At 36.6% G+C, this 13,834-nt stretch overlaps 1 long non-coding RNA gene across 2 annotated transcripts in view; it reads left to right on the forward strand.

Annotated features, from left to right (window-relative positions):
- The window catches only part of LOC116279024 (uncharacterized), a 102,122-nt gene that overhangs the window by 85,064 nt on the left and 3,224 nt on the right, over positions 1–13,834 (forward strand). For both annotated transcript variants that reach the window (XR_012067088.1, XR_012067087.1), the window contains exon 3: positions 10,353–10,390. This is a non-coding gene — a long non-coding RNA (uncharacterized lncRNA). The remainder of the gene's footprint in view (positions 1–10,352; positions 10,391–13,834) is intronic.

The following is a 13,834-nucleotide window of genomic DNA, read 5'->3' on the forward strand; positions in this document are numbered from 1 at the left end:
TGCAAGATGGTAGGGAATCTGTGGAAGACAGTTTGGTATCTTCTTAAAAAGCGAAACACTCATGCACAATATAATCCAGCAGTTGCACTCCTTGGTATTTACCCGAAGGAGTTGAAAACTTATGTCCACACAAAAAACAATATATAAACGTTTAGAGCAGCTTTATCCATCATATCCAAATCTTGGAAGCAACCAAGATGCTCTTCATTAAGTAATGGGTAAAGAAATTATGGTAGAGCTGGACAACAGAATAATATTCTATGCTAAAAACAAATGAGCAATCAAGGTATGAAAAGACATGGAAGAAATTTGAATGCCTTTTTTTTTGGATGTCTATTATTAAGTGAAAGAAGCCAATCAGAAAAGGCTACATATTGTATGATTTTGACTATATGACATCCTAGAAAAGGCAAAACCATATGGACAGTAAAAAGATTGGTGGTTGCCAGGGATTTTGGGTGGGAGAGCTGAATAGGCAAGCAATGAAGATTTTGAAGCTGGTGAAAATACTCCATTTGATACTATATTAATGGATGTATGTCATTATGCATTTGTCCAAATCCACAGAATGTACACCAAGAGTGAAACTTAATAAAAACCATGAGCTTCAGGTGATAAAGATGTGTCATTTTTGGTTCATCAACAGTAACAGATAGAAACGTCCCCCACCAGAGTGGCCTAATAGGGAAGGCTGTGCAAGTATGGGGACAGAGCATATGGGCAATCTCTGTACCTTCCTCTCACTTTTGATGTGAACGTAAAACTGCTCTTGGAAAACATCTAAAGTTTTACCAGTCATAACCACAGAGAATCTATTCTTTGCAGGAAAACAGTCCTAGGAGGGAAGCTCATAGTAATACAGGACTTCCTCAAAAAAGAAGAACAATCTCAAATAAACATTCTAACCTATTAGCTAAAAGAATAAGAAAAACCAAGAGCAAACAAAAGCAAGTCAGCGGAAGAAATAAAATAAGAAAGATAATGGAGGAAATAAATAAAGATTAAAAAACAATGGAAAAAATCAATCAAACCAAGAGCTGGTCTTCTGAAAGAGTAAACAAAATTGACACATCTCTGGCCAAGCTCATGAAGAAGAGAAAAGAGAGAGCAGAAATAAAAAAAATAAGACAGGAAAATGGAGAAATTACAAACAATATACAAAATGTCATAGGAGAATACTATGAACAACTATAAGGAAATAAAATGGATAACCTAGAAGAAATGGACAAGTTTCTGGAAACATAGAATCCACCAAGACTGAATGAAGAAGAAATTGACCACTTGAACAAACCAATCAGGAGAAATCAAATTGAATTAGAATTAAAACTCTTACCTAGAAACAAAAGTCCAGGACCAGAAGGCTTCACTGAGGAATTCAACCAAACATACAAAGAACTCATAACAGTCCTTCTCGAACACTTCCAGTAGACTGAAAAAGAGAGAGTACCCCAAACTCATTCTATGAAGCCACCATTAGCCTGATACCAAAAACAAAGATACTAACAAAAAACAACATTGCGTACTAATATCACTGGTGGTCATAAATGCAAAACCCCTTATCAAAATATTAGCAGATTCCAACAGCACATAAAAGAGATCATATGCCATGATCAATTTGGATTCATCTCAGGAACACAAGGATGCTGAAACATATATTAATCAATCAATGTAATGCATCACAACAAGAGAAAGAAACAAAAACACACACACAATCATCTCAACAGATGCAGAAAAATCATTTGATAAAATTCAACACTAATTTATGATAAAACACATTACCAAAGTGGTTATAGATGGAACATATCTCAACACAATAAAACATTTTCTTTAACTTTTTAAAATTGAGGTATAATCAATTTACAATGTTGTGTCACATTCCAGTTTAGAGCAAAATTTTTCAGTTGTACATGAACATACATATATTCATTGTCACATTGTTTTTTTGCTGTGAGCTTCCACAAGATCTTGTATATAATTTCCTGTGTTATACAGTATAATCTTCATAAAGGACAAGGTTGTCACTCTCACCACTTGTATTCAATATATTCTTGGAAGCCCTATCCACAGCAATCAGGTAAGAAAAAAGAAATAAAAGGGATCCAAATAGGAAAAGGAAGAGTTACAATTGTGACCATATGCAGATGACATGATACTGTATACAGAAAAATTTGGAAGTTTCACACAAAACTTCTAAAACTAATAAAAGAATTTGGCAAGGTAGCAGATACAAGGTTAATGGACAAGAATCGGTTGCATTTCTTTATACTAATAATGAATCATCAGGAAAAGAATGTAAAGAAACACTCCCTTTTAAAATAGCACCCAAAGTAATAAAATATCTAATAATAAATTTAATCAAGGAGGTGAAAGTTTTATAAATGAAGGACAATGAAACTTTGATTAAGGAGATTAAAGAAAACCTGAAAAAATGGAAAGATATCCCATGCACCTGGATTGGAAGAAAAATATTGTTAAAATGGTCATACTGCCCAAGGCAATTTACAGATTGAATGCAACCTGTATTAAATTAACTAGGACTTACTGCACAGAAATAGAACAAATCATATTAAACTTTATATGGAATCACAAAAGACACAAATTTGCCAAAGCATAGCTGAAGAAAAAGAATAAGGCTGGAGAAATAACCCTCCCAGATTTCAGAAAATACTACAAGCTACAGTAATCAAAACAGCATAGTAGTAGTACAAAAACAGAAATATGGATCAATGGAACAGGATAGAAAGCCCAGAAATAAACCCAGAAAATTTTGGTCAATTAAACTTCAACAAAGGTGGCAAGAACATAAAATGGAATAAACAGAGTCTTTTCAGCAAATGGTGTTGGAGAAACTGGAGAGCAGCATGTAAATCAATGAATTTAGATTACTACCTTACACCATAAACAAAAATAAATACAAAATGGATTAAAGACTAAAACATAAGACAAGACACAATAAACTTCCTAGAAGTAATCATAGGCAAAACATTATCTCACATGCATCTCAACAATGTTCTACTAGGGCAGTCAACCCAAACAATAGAAATATAAGCAAAACTAAGCAAGTGGGATATAATTAAACTTACAAGCTTTTGCACAGCAAAGAAAACCATAAACAAAACAAATCGGCAACCTATGGAATGGGAGAAAATATTTGCAAAAGATGAAACTGAATGGCTTGGTCTCCAGAATATATAAACAGCTCATATGACTTAATAAGAAAAACAAACAATTCAATCCCAAAATGAGCAGAAGACCTAAACAAGCAATTCTCCAATGAAGACATATAAATGCCCAATAGGCTCATGAAAAAATACGTAAAATCACTAATTATCAGAGAAATGTAACTCAAAACTACAATGAGATATTATCTCACACTAGTCAGAATGGCCATCATTCAAAAGTCTACAAATGAAAAATGTTGTAGGGGGTGTGGAGAAAAGGGCACCCTAATACACTGTTGGTGTCAATGCAGTTTGGCGCAGCCATTGTGGAAAACAGTATGGAGATTCCTATAAAGCCTAAAAATACAAATAACTTATGATGCAACAATCCCACTCCTGGGCAATTGTCCAAAGGGAACGCTAAATCAAAAATACTTCTACACATCCTACAGCCAGCATAGTACTCAGTGGTGAAAAACTCAAAATCTTCCCACTAAAATATGGAACAAGACACGGTTACCCACTATCACCACTCCTATTCAACATAGTCTTGAAAGTCCTAGCCACAGAAATCAGGCAGGAGAGAGAAATAAAGGGGATCCAAATTGGAAAAGAAGAGGTAAAATTGTCACCATATGCAGATGACATGATATTATATATAGAAAACCCAAAAACTACTAGAAATAATCGCAGAATTTGGCAAGGTAGCAGGTTACAAGATTAGCATTCAAAAATAAATTTCATTTCTTTACACTAATGATGAATCAACAGAAAAACAATAAAGAATCAATCCCCTTTAAAATAACCCCCAAAGTAATAAAATACCTAGGAGTAAATCTAACCAAGGAAGTGAAAGACTTCTACACAGAAAACTATAAAACACTGATGAAGGAAATTAAATAAGACTTAAAAAAATGGAAAGATATCCCATGCTCCTGGATTGGAAGAATCAATATTGTTGAAATGGTCATATGCCCAAGGCAATCTACATATTTAAGATGATCCCTATCGATTTACTCAGGACATATTTCACAGAAGTAGAACAACTCATAATAAAATTTACATAACCTTGTTTAATAAAAGCTATTTTTGACAAACCTACAGCCAGCACAATACTCAATGGTGAAAAACTGAAAACCTTCCCACAAATATCTGGAATGCACTTGGAACAAGAAAAAAATTATTAAGAAGAACATGATTAGAACAGCTGGTACAATTTGAATATGAAATGTGGCATACATAATAATACTGAATCAGTATTAATTATCCTGATTTTGATAAATATATTGTGATTGCATAAGAGAAAATCTATATCTTAAAAAATAGTCACTGAATTTGAGACATGATTTCTATAAATTATACTCAGATCATTAAGAAATAGATATGCCCAGGAGTGGATCATGTGGTAAGTCTATTTTTAGTTTTTTGAGACATATCCATAATGTTTTCCATAATGGCTACACCAAGCATATGATCTAGCAATCCAACTCCTGGGCATGTATCAAGAGGGAACTCTAAATTGGAAAGATACATGCACCCCAATGTCCATAACAGCAAAATATACAATAGCCAAGATGTGGAAACAACCTAAATGTTCATTGACATATGACACTATAAAGAAGTATTCCATTGTATATATTTATACAATGGAATACTATTCAGCCATAAAAAGAACAAAATCATAACATGGATGGATCTAGAGATCATCATTCTTAAGTGAAGGAAGCCAGAAAGAGAAAGAAAATATATGGTATCACTTATATGTGAAATCTAAGAAATGAAAGACAAGGAACACAGTAATGAACTCATCTACAAAGTAGAAAGAGACTTGCAAACAAACTAAATATTCTTATGGTTACTGGGGGAAAGCAAGTGGGAAGGGATAAATTTGGGAGTTTGTGATTTGCAAATGTGGACCACTATATATAAAAACTGGATTGAAAAAACCAAATTTCTTCTGTATAGCACAGGGATCTTTATCTCCTTCTGCTTCTTTTCCAATTTGGATCTCTTTTATTTATTTTTCTTGACTCAGTGCAGTGGCTAGGACTTCCAAGTTTATGTTGAATAGAAATGGGGAGAGTGGACAACCTTGCCTTTTCCCAGATTTTAGTAGGAAGATTTTCAGCATTTCATCATTGAGTTCTATGCTGGCTGTAGGTTTGTCATAAATAGCTTTTATCATGTTGAGATATGTTCCCTATCAGCCCACTTTGGTGAGAATTTTTATCATAAATTGGCACTGAATTTTATCAAATGCTTTTTCTGCATCTATTAAATTCAAATAAGAAATTATATGGAACCACAAAAGACCTAGAATTGCCAAAGCATTGCTGAAGAAAAGAAAAGAGGCTGGAGGAATAACTCTCTGAGACTTCAGACAATACTACAGAGGTACACTAATCAAGATAGCATGGTATTGTTACAAAAACAGACATATGGAACATTGGAACAGAATAGAGAGCCGTGAAATGAACCCACAAACATTTGGTCTACTAATCTTCAACCAAGGAGGCAAGAATATTCAGTGGAAACAAGAGAGTCTCTTCAGCAAATGGGGTTGTTAAAACTGGACAGCAGCATGTAAAGCAATGAAGCTAGAACACTCCCTTACACCACACAAAAAAATAAACTCAAAATGAATCAAAGACTTAAATATAAGACACGATACAATTAGCCTCCTAGAGGAAAATATAGGCAAAACATTATCTGACATACATCTCAAAAATATTCTCCTAGAACCGTCAACCCAAACAATAGAAATAAATGAAAAAATAAATGGTACCTAATAAAATTTACAAGCTTCAGCACAGCAAAAAAACCATAAGTAAAAGAAAATGACAACCTAGGGAATGGGAAAAAATTTTTGCAGATGAAATTGAGAAATGCTTGCTCTGCAGAATATATAAGCATCTCACACAATTTAATAAGAATAAAAACATACAACCCAATCCAAAATGGATAGGAGACCCAAATAAGCAATTCTCCACGGAAGGCATGCAAATGATCAATAGGCACATGAAAAAAAGCTCAATATCACAAATTATCAGAGAAATGAAAATCAAAACTAAAATGAGGTATCACCCCAAACAAGTCAGAATGGCCATCATTCAAAAGTCCACAAATGACAAATGCTGGAGAGGCTGTGGAGAAAAGGGAACCCTCCTACACTGCTGGAGAGAATGCAGTTTGGTGCAGCCACTGTGGAACACAGTATGGAGATTCCTAAAAAGATTAGGATTAGATTTACCATATGACCCAGGGTAACACACTTGGGCATATATACAGAAGGAACCCTACTTCAAAATGACACTTGCACCCCAATGATCATAGCAGAACTATTTACCATAGCCAAGACATAGGAAGAGCCTAAACGTCAATCAACAGATAACTGGATAAAGCAGATATGATATATTTGTAAAATGGAAAACTATTCAGACATAAAATCTGACAACATAATGACAATTGAAGCAACATGGGTTACTGGAGAATACTATTCTGAGCGGATTAAGCCAGAAAGAAAAAGAAAAATACCATATGAGATCACTTTTATGTGGAAATATATATATATATATATATATAAAACAGAGACAGGCTCATTGACATAGAATAAAAATTTCTAGTCAAAGGGGAATGGGGGTGGGAAAGGACTGGGATATCAAAATGTAGAAAATATACACAAGACTCTACTGTGTAGCACAGGGAAATATATACAAGATTTTTTGCTGGCTAACAAAGAAGAGAAGTGACAATGAATGTATATATGCACATGCATAAGAGAAAAACGGTGCTCTACACTGGAATTTGAAACAAAATTGTAAAGTGATTATGAATCAATAAAAAGTTAAAAACAAAAAGAAAATTTAATGGATGAGATAATAGCATGGCTAAAGACAGGAATTGGCAGACTAGATAATGAAGAGGGACTTAAAAGTGTTTGAGAAGACACGAGAACAATAAACTGTCAGTAAAAAGATGACATATAAATGCAAGAGATAACCAATGCAAACATTGCTGTTGAAAACTGGGAAAAGACAAAGAATGCAAGGTTAGGACATATAGGATTCCCAGATGAAAAAGAAAGATGATAAAAGAAAAAAAAAACAAAAAAAGGGATGAAAAGTTATTCGAAAAATATCAGACTGAAATTTGCTGAAAGCCAAGAAACAATCATCTATACGAAGTCAGGAAGCAAACAGTTTCAAAAGCAGGTGGAATTCCAATAGACTTTCAAGCATCTGTATTATCATTGAAATCATCAAATTTCATGATCAACCCAATGATTTTAAATACACCTAGAGTAAAGCAACTTAGTCACAACAGAACTTCAAGAGGGGTTTCAGCTGATATCCCAACAGAAACATTGAAGGACAGGAAGGAGTGCCAAGAAATAGATCAAATCCTGAATGAGAAAAAGCTGCAATCTAGCGTAGCCTATGCCACAAGACCACCCTTTAAAATAATGGCAGAAGTAGAGAAATTCACAGACCAGCAAAACATAAAAGAATTCAGCAGTTCAAAACTTATCTTAAAAGTAAGATTGAGAATGCTGCCCTGAATCAAAAACAGGCAAGATGATCTGGAAATAAGAAAACCATCACTGGAAATGAAAGAAGTGCAATGAGTTGCAAAGAATAAACAAGAAGTAGGCAAAGAGGATATCAAAATCCTAAAGATGGGAGAGGGAAGCAGGAAAACAGGTGATTTTCAACACTTAACTATGTGAATCAGCATATATGACTCTCTGAAGCAAACGGAGAGATGCATGACATCATGTGTTTGCAAAACAAACAAAAAGCAAGCAAAAAAACCCCACAAAGAATCAAACACCAAAAGAGTACGGTTGACTGACATATAACCAAAGGAACCAGGATAATTCAAAAGAAAATACTCAAAGTGATATCAAGGATCATTCAGCATGCATCGACACAGTATCATTGCTTGCATGTACTCAACACACTTGTATTCAGAAAACAGATGCATGCATTAATATTCATAAATATTGTTTCATAAGAGCACAACGTTACCTAGATCAAATGCCTATTTTGAATAAAATGGATTCAAGGTCCGTGACATAGACTTACAAGCCTTCCAACATGAGGAACAAATGACATATTCAACCTTATGAAGAGAATAAATGGCATATGCCTATAACAAAGGCAGTAGCTCTACAAAACTGTACCAAGAGCAAGAGACAGTAAAGTATACATTGGGATTGGTTTCAATTCTCTGAAATTCAGGCTCAATTAAACAAAATGATCCATTTTATGAGAGTGTGGGTGTTTCTGCAGAAAAGAAACAGATGGATATGTATTCTGGGTGAATGGATATTAAACAAACATAAGATTCTCATAGTGGGTCTTTGGGTACTGTTAAATAGTAGAAAGGACAAAGACGTGTGAAAATATAAATTTAACATGGACACAATTCCCTCCATTGTACTGTGTATAGAGATACGAACAAAAGGAAAGAGAGAAGAAAAAAAGGAGTAAGGGACGCTAATGGAGAGAATCATATTTAGCTTAGGAAGCAGCCCCTCCCCCAACACTGACAAGATGCAGCAAACATTGGGGATGGCAGTTACCATTTGGATTCCAAGTGGAATGTTGTTGTGTTCCATGAGGCTTGTTGTGGCTGGTGAATCCAAGGTAACTGGGCAGAGCCATAAGGGTGGATCAGTGACATAGAGGGGATGCCGCCCTCTGTGGAGTTTGGCTTAGGACTCTTGTTCAGTAAGCTGTGAGTTCGAGATACTGCTACTCCCCAATGGCCTGAGTTCACGGGTCAGTTTGCAGAACCTGAAAGGGCAGAGAGTAGAAGATCTGCCTGTCATTAACCTACCGGTGAGGTTCTGATGTACTTTCAGATATGCCCAGTCCTGTAGAAGTCGAATTTACGGGAGACATGAAGAGAAGCTGGCAGAAAAGCTGGCTGCACAGATTGAGGAGAGATGTGAATACATTGATGAGAGTTGTTCTGCTACAATGGAGAATACTGGCATGGAGAATTCTTTACACCATACCAGGCTCAAAAGACATTCATAAGACATGTTGAGCCTCGCTGATACTAGCAGAAACCTGTGGAGGGTCAACGTGAACTTGAGGAAGGTACTCAATTCTCTGCTCCAAGAAGTGGTCCAAGATTACTGACGTCTAAAAGACAAGAGACGGCAGAGATGATAAAACCACTCATGTTCGTGGAAGAGGTCCTGAGAATCCACACGTCCCAAGGGGCATTTAAAAATCACACAGACCACAGAGCACGAAGCCCTGGTAATCTTTTACCTGGGGTTGGGCCTACCTATCAAGCATTTGCTGTTCCCTACCCTACACTCAGGCATCTTTTTCAAAGGATCAGCACCTGAGCTGCAATTAAGTCAGTAGGAGAAGAGCAAGCCCCTCCTAGAAACAGAGTTCCTCCACCTTCACACTCTGTGAAGAACAGTGAATTCCTTAAAGGTCAAATGCTCTTGACTAAAAAAGATAGGAATTGAATACTTAGCTCACACAAAAAAATGATGACCTTCCCCTAGATTCAGCATATGCTGTGGTTACGTCTTCTTTGGGGTGAAGGGAGTGTGGTAAGTGAGGGGAAATTTTGACTGAACTTGAATATGTATTAGGCCTCAGTTTTTATGACAGTATAGGAAATTATTATAAGTCAGTTAGTGAATTGAACTGAAAAAGTCACCATAGACATGTAAGGACACATGTTATGTGGATCGTTTTTTCCATTCATTCAAGCCCCGGGTGCAGTATATCATGTGGGTGTAGACATTGTTTGGTTAAACTGCTTTACCCAACATGATCAGACAATTAAGTATTCTCATGGTTGATAGAAGAACACCTGGTTCTCAATAGCTTAGCAAAGCTGCAGCAGTTTTCTCATAGCTATAATGCCTCTATGTGCTTTAGGATCAAAGCCCACATATAAATATCTTCTTTCGGTTTCCTTGTGATTTCCTAGAGAGAAATGTTACCCCTTGAAATGACAACATTGGCCAGTATGTGTCATTGGGAGGAAAGGGCCCCTTTTGCACAAGGGAAACCCAGGTTGGGGGTTATATCATGGTTCCAATAGTTATTTCGTGGTTCCTGTTGGTGATATAGGTATCAACAGTAAAGGGTTAACCTATCCCCTTCATCAGTTTGGACTGCTATTTTACATTCTATCTGTCTATTTTTCCCTTAGAGCTGACAAAATGGTACCTGAATTTGACAAGTCTGCCTGTAAGTAGATTTAGTATGTTTCAAAAACTAACTTCATTTTTATATAAATCCCAAAATATGTAAATCAATTCTATTAACATTTTGAAAGTCTGCAACTGAGGTATCAACACAATGTCAAAACTGGATTCTTTGGAAAAACCCTCCCACTATGGCTGTATAGAAAAAAGATAAATATGAATCACATTTCTGTGAGTTATATATGGAAAGTGTTGATTTATCAATGCCCAGTTGGCAGGGTACAAGTGCAACCTACGCTCACTCACTCGCAAGTACACAGCAAGATAAACAAACACTCACCAAGCCCTTAGTTCAGGACACTTGCCATAGAGTGTTCCTTTACTTGCGAAAACAGAATGAAGCCTCAGAAAACCTGGAAGTAGGAGAAGGCAAAGTAGATAATGGAAATCAGTGCCGTACCTGACGTCTGTTGATGAAACAGCAAAGGTGAAACTTTGTTTCACTTGGACGCACACTCTCAAGCGGACAGGAGACATGGGATTGAAAGCAATGCACTGAGTGTTAGAAGAGTGCACAGCAGATGCTTGGCTGACAGAACTCAAAGAAATCAGCACAAAATATCCCCACAATTGATTCTGAGACCAAGATCCGAGCTGCCAAATTTGAGCTCGCAGTGGCTGCGGAAAATGTGGTATAGGGCTATCGATGATGGCACACTCTGAGTCTCAGGAATCTGGAGTGTGTTGTGGATTGTGTTTTGCCCTACCAATTAGGAAACAAAGCTTGGACCCCAATGAGAAAGCAACCACCCTGGCGTGCAAAGTTGTTTATCGAAATGTCCCATGGCCACAACCACTGCATCTGCAGGCCCAGGGACCAATTTGGCCTTTTGCCAATAGAGCACAAGTGGGGCTCAATCAGAGAAATCATGCATCTGGACTGAGAGATCCAGGGGGCCTTGGGGTTGAAATCAGTTTCCAAAGACTTAGGATCAGCTAAATTCTTAGCCTGGACTGGGATTACGGTTTGGTATGAGGCAGAGGATTCAGGACAGCTGTGTGGTTGCCTTCGTGGTCCCAAGGCACAAGGATGAGAGAACAAAGAATAGTGGTCTAGGTCCGCAGCGTGAGAAGATGAAGCATTTCCTTCACCATTATCTACCAAATGTAGATGCTACAATTTGGATGGTACTGACATGGTACAGCACCGAGGAAAACTATGTGGGGCTGCATGATAATGGCAGCAGGCCCTGATGCATGACATCCTTAGATATTTTTCCAGAAGTTTTTCTGTAGACAGAGAAGCTCTGGGAATAACTGGTCACATTGGGACATTCCCATAGAAATAGAAAGGACAAGTGCACTGACAATATGCTGTTTTTAAAACAGTCCAAAATGACATACAACAGCCTGCAGAGCTGAAAACATTTAGATGCTCCATTTCCACAAGAGGAATGGTCCTGTGCACTTTCAGAAAAGTGACATAAGTGTAATAAAAATGAGATTATTCTGAATGATGAGAGTATGGTGTGTTCATCACAACAAATGTATCACCAGCAATTAGAGATATACCAGTCAACACACACAGGAAAATGACATGGCATCAATGTATAGGAAAAATTGTCCTCACAGAAATATCATGGAATTGCGTACACCCAAGAGACTAAAACTTCCACTTAACCAAGCCCTACAAGTCTATATTAGATATCTGATAGTCCTTGACCTGTAGAGATAAAGAAGTATAGTAAAAGAAACTGGAAGTACCATTCTCAGTTCCAAAGACATTGAAGGCCCAAAAAATAGCTTTCAAACAACTAGATTGTGAAACACTACCAGAGCAATTATTGAAAACTGAGGTGAGGGAAACAATAATGTACAACAGTGTCTCAAAATCACAAAGGGCAAAATATCAGAAAAAGGGAAGAGAACCTCTAAGACGAGCCAAATGAAATCAGAAAACTCAATGCATGAGATAATAACAGGGCTATAGTCAGTCCTAAGCAGACTAGATAATGCAGAGGGACTTGTGAATATCTGTGAACACAGGGAAACAGAAATCCCTCTATCAGAAGATGACATAGAAAAGCAAGTGAAAACCACTGCAAATATTGTGTTGAGTCCTGAGATAAGACAAAGCATGAAAGACTAGGATTCATAAGAGTCCCAGAGGGAAAAGCTAGATATAAAAAAAAAAAAACTCTGAAAAGATATTAGTAGAAAAGTCAAACTGAAACTTTCTGAAAGCCAAGAAACAATCATCTATACGAAACCAGGAGCAAACAGCATCCAAATTATGTGGAACTCCAATAGACATACAAGCAGCTGTATTATCATTCAAATCATCAAATTTCATGATTAACCCAGTGATTTTAAATGCACCTAGAGGAAAGCAACTTAGTCATAACAGAACCTCCAGAGGGGTTTCAGCTGATACCTCGACAGAAATACTGCAGGACAGGAAGGAGTGCTAAGACATAGACCAAATCCTGAATCAGAAAAAGCTGCAGTCTAGGGTAGCCTATGCCACAAGAGCGCCATTTCTGATAATGGCAGAGCTAGACAATTTCACAGACCAGCAAAACGTAAAAGGAGTCAGCAGATCGAATCCTATCCTAAAAGAAAGATTGAGAATACTACACGGAAGAGTAAAGTAGCAAGATGAAATGGAAAGAAGAAAACCATTTTGGAAATGCAAGAAGAGCAATGAGTTGAAATGAATAAACCAGAAGAAGGCAAGGAGGACTTCAATATCCAACAGATGAGAGAGGGAAGCAGGAAAACAGGGAATTTCAGCACTCTACTAAGTGAAACAGCTAATATGACTCTCTGTTTGAAGCAAACGGAGAGTTGAGTGGCTTAATGTGTTTGCAAAACAAAGAACAAACAAACAAAGAAACAATCAAATGAAGAAACAAACACCAAAGAGTATGGTTGTCTGACATATAACAAAAGGAATCAAGAAAATTAAAAAAATAAATACTCAAAGGGATGTCAAGGATTATTCAGCACACAGCGACCCAGTATCACTGCTTGCATGTATTCAACACACTTGTATGTAGAAAACTGATGTGTGCAATAATATTCATAAATATTAATTCATAAGAGCACATCGTGACCTAACCCAAATGCCTACTTTGAATAAAATCGATTCAAATTCCATAATATAGATTTACTAGTCTTCCAACAGGATGAATGAATGGCCTATTCAACCCCAGGTAGAGAATAAATGGCATATGCCCATAACAAAGACAAGTAGCTCTACAAATCACTACTAATAGCAAAAGAGACAGACTGTAAAGTGTACATTGTGATTGGTTTCATTTCTAGGAATTTCAGCCCCCATGAAACAAAAGGATCCATGTACTGAGAGTGTGGGAATTTCAGCAGAAAATCAACAGACGTATATGTATTCTGGGTGAATTGATATTACACAAGCATATGATTGCAATTGTGGGGTCTTTGTTTACTCTTAACTGTTAGAAAGGTT

Source organism: Vicugna pacos, chromosome 35 (genome assembly GCF_048564905.1).
Source record: "Vicugna pacos chromosome 35, VicPac4, whole genome shotgun sequence".
NCBI classification, from domain to species: Eukaryota; Metazoa; Chordata; class Mammalia; order Artiodactyla; family Camelidae; genus Vicugna; species Vicugna pacos.